The sequence below is a fragment of the Nycticebus coucang genome, chromosome 2, assembly GCF_027406575.1.
Source record: "Nycticebus coucang isolate mNycCou1 chromosome 2, mNycCou1.pri, whole genome shotgun sequence".
Lineage (NCBI taxonomy): Eukaryota > Metazoa > Chordata > Mammalia > Primates > Lorisidae > Nycticebus > Nycticebus coucang.
Window position 1 is genome coordinate 52,461,336 of NC_069781.1, and position 6,735 is coordinate 52,468,070.

The window sequence follows — 6,735 nt, forward strand, 5'->3', positions numbered from 1 at the left end:
TTTGCTGAATAATAACAGGACAGGAATCTATAGCTTGATTTACTGTCTAGCAAGTGTGGGACTAAAAACCATTTTCCTTCTACTGATACTTAAGAAAAAAATTTTTCTATATTTCTTACCTTGAAAATAGTCTCATTGTATTACAGTAATAAATTAATTTTATTATTGTATTAAACTGTTATTAGAAGTTATATGTTTTCTATTTTCCTTCTGTTTCTTTTTATAATTGAGCACGGGTCCTTTAAATTTTTCACCATAAGAGTATATCCTATTTTGTTATATTTTCACTAAACCTTTGGGTAAAGTTATGAGTTAGTTAATGTTCAACCTTATAATTAAATTAAAACTAACTATAGGATATCAGGAAATTAGAAAACATTATTAATGTACATAGAAGCATTATTGAAATTATGGTCCACCTGGATTTGTTAAAGCATCACAAACCCAGGGTTTTAAGCGTTTCCCATTAATTTGGTTCACCAGTTAAAAAAAATGCCAGTAATGTTAGCTAAGTCATAGAAAATAATCCAATCATATACTGGAGCAAATGATAATTTCACTCTGCATCAGTGGAAAATTTGCCAGATGGATTTTTCTGTTTAAAAAACTATATCTGAAGACTATACTTTCAGGGATCATTTCTATAGTTCGTTACTAGAGAAGTCTCTCTGAATGTGTGGAGCACTAGAAACCATGGGAAGGAGGCCCGTGGTTCTCTCCTGAGTGTGAAGAGGCCCGTGGTTCTCTCCTGAGTGTTCTCTCCTGAGTGTGAAGCCGGCTCTTGGTGTTGCTTTACTGCGGTTGCCATTTGCCATTAATGACTGTTCTCCTCTTCCTTTGGGGGAGTAAGAGGGAGAAAGAGAGAGAAAAACAACAACAACCGTATCTGCATCAGATGATAGGGTTAATTTAAGTGAGACCCAGCCAGGCGCAGCAGAACAGTACAGGCTTTCAAGGCCTCCTAGTATTGGCTGTCTGTGTGGCTTTGGAGAGTTCACTTTATCTCTCTGGGAATCAGATTCTTCATGAGTGAAAATAAAACCTGGATTGCTATGATGATTATTAACAGTGCACAGAAAGTATTCTAATGTTTTACACAGACTGGTTATTAGTAAAATTATCATTATTGTCATGCAGAAGGAAACAGTTCTGCTGATTAAAATGAATAGAATGACCCTTGCTGAATGTATATGAATACGTCATTAATTTTTGTCTAGACTTTAATTTTGTTATCTATAAAATAAAATTATTAAAGATTCTAATAGCCCATCCAACTCTAATATCCATACTTTTGGAAAAAAACAAATATGTGTCTGTATTAGAAATGGCTTTTTTTTTTTTTTTTAACTTAATTTGGATCAGTGATTTGGACCAATGAAGTATACTTGACCAGGTAGGTAGGTTAAAACAAATGATATGATACAAATAATCATAATTATCTAACTACATGTGTTTTAAAAAATTGTTTAGAGATGACTTAACCCAATTTCCTACTATAGAAGAACAATATTCTTTCTTCATTGTACCATTCTTAAAATATAGCAGCTTTGGAACTTAGGCTGTTTCATGCCTTACAGTATAACCTGAGAATGTTCTCTGACAAAATAAGATAGGTATTAAATGTCAGAAGACACAGGAGAAAGACAAGTTTTATTTTTAAGTGACTATTGAATATCAGATATATTTGATTTTTGCCATTATTTTTTTTTCAATCCCAGACACATAGTGTTCCAGGATGTTTTATTTAGCATGGCTCCCTCAAGGAAATGGGCTGAACCTTTGAATGTGCATGTGAACCTTGTAAGGTGAATAGCAATCTTATCAAGCCACGTTGATCATGTGGTGTTTCTCATCTAGAGAGACTTTACCTAAAGTAAGGAAATAGGGATCACATGATATAGTCATTTCAATCAGTGTGACTGACAGAAGCACAGGTTTATTATTATTTTGGTAACTAATTTGGATACTGAATTTATTAGTACAGTATGAATTACTTCCCAAGCAAGAGGTGACTTTCCTCCTTTTTCCTCTCTCATAATTTTGATTGATGTATTCGTGTATTTATAACTCTATTTTGTTTCAAAATAGATGCTGAATCAGTAATTTTCTTTATGAAGTGAATGGTTTACATAGGAATGATTGTGGAAATGTTAAGAATTACTAAACAGAAAGTGAATCTTTCTTTGCTGAGGGAAATTTCTGGGGAGTAAACCTAAAGAAATAGTGTATTAGAATGTTTCATTTCGGTCTATACTGATTTATTTTTTGGTTTTAAAAACAGGCAAATATATTTTAATAAGGGAAGTGAAGTGACTTCCTTTGAGGAAAAGGGCATTTAACTTAGGTGCTCACTACATTCTCAGGAAAAACTGACTTGAACTGACTTATTTCAAATGATCAATATCATACATGTCCAGAGTTCTGAGTTTAAAAAATCAACAAAGCTGAGAGTGGAGTCAACAGAATCTTGCTCAAACCCATAGGATAGTGGTTCTCAACCTTCCTAACGCTGTAGCCCTTTAATATATAGTTCCTGTGGGTTGCGACCCACAGGTTAAGAACCACTGCTATAGGGTAACCATCTATTTTTTTTAATTTTTCTTTTTTTTTTTAATTGCAAGCATATCTCCTGGAGTTTTGGGTCCCCTTCTCCAGTCTAAGTTGACTGATCTCTAAATCCCTGGCACATCTGCCTTCTAGGAATGCCCATTTTCTGATCCTAGGAATTAATTTATCTTTTCACTGTTACATATAGGCAATTTTTTCCTTCTGTTTTTGATCTCAAGTTTTGCCTTTTTTTGCTGTCTTGACTTGGTGACTCATTTTCCTAATAGTTTCCTAAGGCACAGTGTTCTGAAGGTAAACAATGCGTTTATCCTAATACACAACTGTTATTTTGGCTAGGAATAAAATTCTGGATTCAGTATCATTTGCATGTAATTTTAATGGCACTCTACCACTGACTTTAAACTTCCAAAGCTGCAGTTGACAAGACCGGGAACATTCTAATACCTAATATTTTGTATGTTATGGGATTGTTTTTCTTTCCAGAAATTTTGATTCTCTAGTATTCTGAAATATCGAGATGATGCTTTTTAGTTTGGGTATATTGGTTTTACTTTGTTTTATTGTCCTCAATAAAAGGACAATGAATATTGTCCGGGCCTTTTCAATCTGGAGACAACTACGTTTTAGTTTTAGAGAAGTCTCTTAATGTTATTTCTTCCTTTAATCTCCTTTTTCTGTGCTCCTTCTTTTAAGGTTATGAAATAGTCTGATGTTTGTCCGCCTGGGTAGATACATGTATTATTTTATTTGTCTCTAGTTTTCTTCTTCTGCATCCTCATTTATTGATTCCAATGCTTTTAAAAGCTCATATAATTCTTATATATTGGGATCACTTAAGTAATTTTATTTTACATAGTAATCTTATTAGATCTGCAAAGTCTCTTCATAGTAGTACTCAGACTAATGTTTTGTTAAATAACCATAGAGTGAGAATACTAGGGGGGGCATCTTTGGAGATATGTTACCATGGTGCCTGTATTTATCTGTATTTCATTGCTATCCATCACCTGGCCTGTGGAGACTTCCCAGACTTCCTACAGTACGATTTTTCTAGATCAGTTGCTCTCAAACTTTGGTATGTGTCAGAAAATCCTAAAGGACTAATTTGGGGTTCAGAGGCCCAAATTCTTAAAGTAGCTTAGGGCCTGGGCCTCCATATTTTTACCAAGTTTTCTGGGTGTGATTCTTATGCTCATTGAAGTTTGCCAACCTTGGTTGAATAATAAAAATAATTAGGGAATTTTAAACATCACGATGCATAGGATACATCCAAATCAATTAAATTGGAGTCTCCAGGGGTGGTAATCCATGTCTTACTATCTTCCAAAGTTCTAAAGTGATTTAGTTTTCTAGATGACTGCCTCTCAAATGGTAATCCATATATGAATGACCTGAGAGCCTTGTTAAAGTGCAGGCTGGGATTCATTTGGGTTTTGCTGGGGACTGGAATACTGCACTTCTATCAGGCTCCTGGGCCATGCCATGCTGCTGGCCCACAGGCCACACTTTGATTAGCAAGACTGTAGTCCATTTTAACATTCGTATATTATCCTGAAACTGTGTCAGAAACATTGCTAGGGTTTCCACAAATATTTCCTTTGCAGTAAGGTTGAAAATTTCATGTGTCAAATTATAGCCCCAACATTAAAAGATCTCAGAAGACTTGGTTTAAAATTTGGACAAAACTGGTGACATAAATCTAATTGCATTGTGTGCAGGGATGGGACATGTGTATTCACACACTTTTTTTTTTTTTCACTCGAATATCTTCTAACACCTGGGAAAGCAACATGTAGTATTTGGTTTCAAAACAATCATACCCTATAATATTTAGCCTGTCATTGAAAACATAGAAATTTTCCTATTGCTCCATATGCCGTGGATTATAAGATTGTTCCATGTGATAGCTCACACTTAGCTGTCTAGATGTCGTAATAGGTACCATTTGTACAAAGACAAGGATGTAATGTAGAAAACTTCTTCTAGGTTGTTAAAGCCATATTTACAAATCCAAGCTGATTAAAATGCTGTGTGGGTGCTTTGTGAAAATTCATTATTAAGCAAAGCTTTGTTGAGGTACCCTAAGCCAGAGGAATGTTCTAAAGTGAAAGAAACACATTCCTGAAAGTGCTGAATAACTGTTGGAGAATAGAATATTTGACATAAAATAATATTTTTTTGAAAGGCTGTGGGAGAGCTTACGAGGAACTTACAAGGCCTAGCAAAGTCAGAGGAAATGGCAATTGAGCTGGACTTTGATACAGGAAAGATTTGGACCAATGGCTTTGTTTGAATAAAGGTAAAAAGAAGGGAAAATACATGAAACTCTATAAGTAATTTATAAGAAATAAATCAGTATAATTCCATAAAGGACATGGAATGGAAAAGAAACAGTAAAGGATGTTTGGAGCCAGATCATTGACAAACTCTGAATGGCAATCTTCAAAGAGCTTGGAATTTATTTGCCAGCCAGTTGGGACAATAATGAAATATTTTGAACAGGGAAATGATACAATCTGATTAGCTTGTGATGTGCTTTAGAAAGATCACCTTGACCGTGGTAGACAGGGTGGGTTGTGGCAGTGCCACAGGGCTGAGTTCACTGATCCAACACAGAACTCCTTCCTACTGAGCCTCATGGTGTTCTTAGAATCTTTCTCAAGGTAACACTCTGGACTTATACTAGCAATTAAATTGGCACAGGGCACAAAAACAATTTGCCATTCTGGAACAGGAGACAGGGTAGACACATTAGGAGATTAATGTAATATAAGAGTAAAGATATGAGGAGGCCATTCATTGTACCATCATGGTACCACAGTCAAATACCAGGAGGGTTCAGTACGAATCGCCTTACACATGAAGACCTGTGATTCAAATGATCTTACACATTGTCCAGACAAAAGAAAGCCTGTGAACAATGTGATATTTCTCTTTAAGTACGTGTGAAAAGGAGGATTTGATTGGTGTTGGCTATCTTAGCTAAAATTAAAACGGGTCAAAAGATGATTGGAAAATGTAGTGAAAAAAGTACTGAGGGAACTGTATAAGGGTTTATATCAGTTTCATTTCTAATTTGTTTGAATTTCTGCACAGGTATGTACTTCTTTAGTCAGAGAAACAAACAATAACGCCACATGAAAAGTGAAAGTGAGGAGTAAGAATAAGTCATTAAAAAGACATTAGCAAAATAGATTATGGAGCAGAGTTTATACAGTAAATAACAGGACCAAATGTCATCTTGTACATGTTTTGGTTTATATATTGGAAACAGACATAGGGTACATGAAACTCTATAAGCTCTTGTTTTATAGCAAATGCTTAATTCATAGATGAGGCATTTTTAGACACCAAGTCTTCTCAAGCCTCTACTCTGACTGGGAAAGTATCCTCGATTGATTTAATTGCACTTGTTTGAATTGAATATAATTTAGATTTTGAATTTTAAATTTATCAACAAAATTATAATTGAAGGTCATTAAAGATTACTGGATCAATTTGGCTATTATAAGAATAATGAGATTTCATAGCTTCATATTATTAAGAGAGGTCAAGAAAATTGTAATAACACTGAAATTATTACAATTTGATGTACATATAATTTAGGTCTTTCTAGGAATACTTGCCACATAATGTTTTATTGTTAAATATTATAGTAAATATAAAAAATTCGTAAAGCTGACTCTGTCGACTATTTCCAAAATACATGTGTGAAGTAGCCTACCATTTTTAGATTTTGCTTTATTAGACTCAACACTATTTTATACTATTATTGATTAAACTAGTGATTTTTACTGAAAACTTATCCCTGAAAATGACTCAATAAAAAAATTTCACGGTAATCAATGTTTCTGTCAAATTTTGATTTGATTCTGCTGCTGCCTTTTGTACTTTTTCAATATGTTACTGGATTTTTAAAAAATCTACCAGAAGCTTTTTCAACCATATACATATAACTTACTAAGAAGGGTTTATAATAAAAAGGTCCTATCGAGATTCAAGGCCAAATGGCTAACTACGGTCATTGCTTACTGGACAGTTCGGGAGTACAGAAAGTTTTGGTTAAAGGAGAGGTGGAAAAGGACCCATGTCAAGGGTAGGTCAGAGGAAAAAATACGGAAGCCTGCTGGAGATGTCACAGAGGAAAACTGAGAAGCAGAGAAGGAA

At 34.4% G+C, this 6,735-nt stretch overlaps 1 pseudogene; it reads left to right on the forward strand.

Annotated features, from left to right (window-relative positions):
- Window positions 1-616: 616 nt before the first annotated feature.
- Window positions 617-866, forward strand: LOC128579920 (uncharacterized; annotated as a pseudogene).
- Window positions 867-6,735: the final 5,869 nt, after the last annotated feature.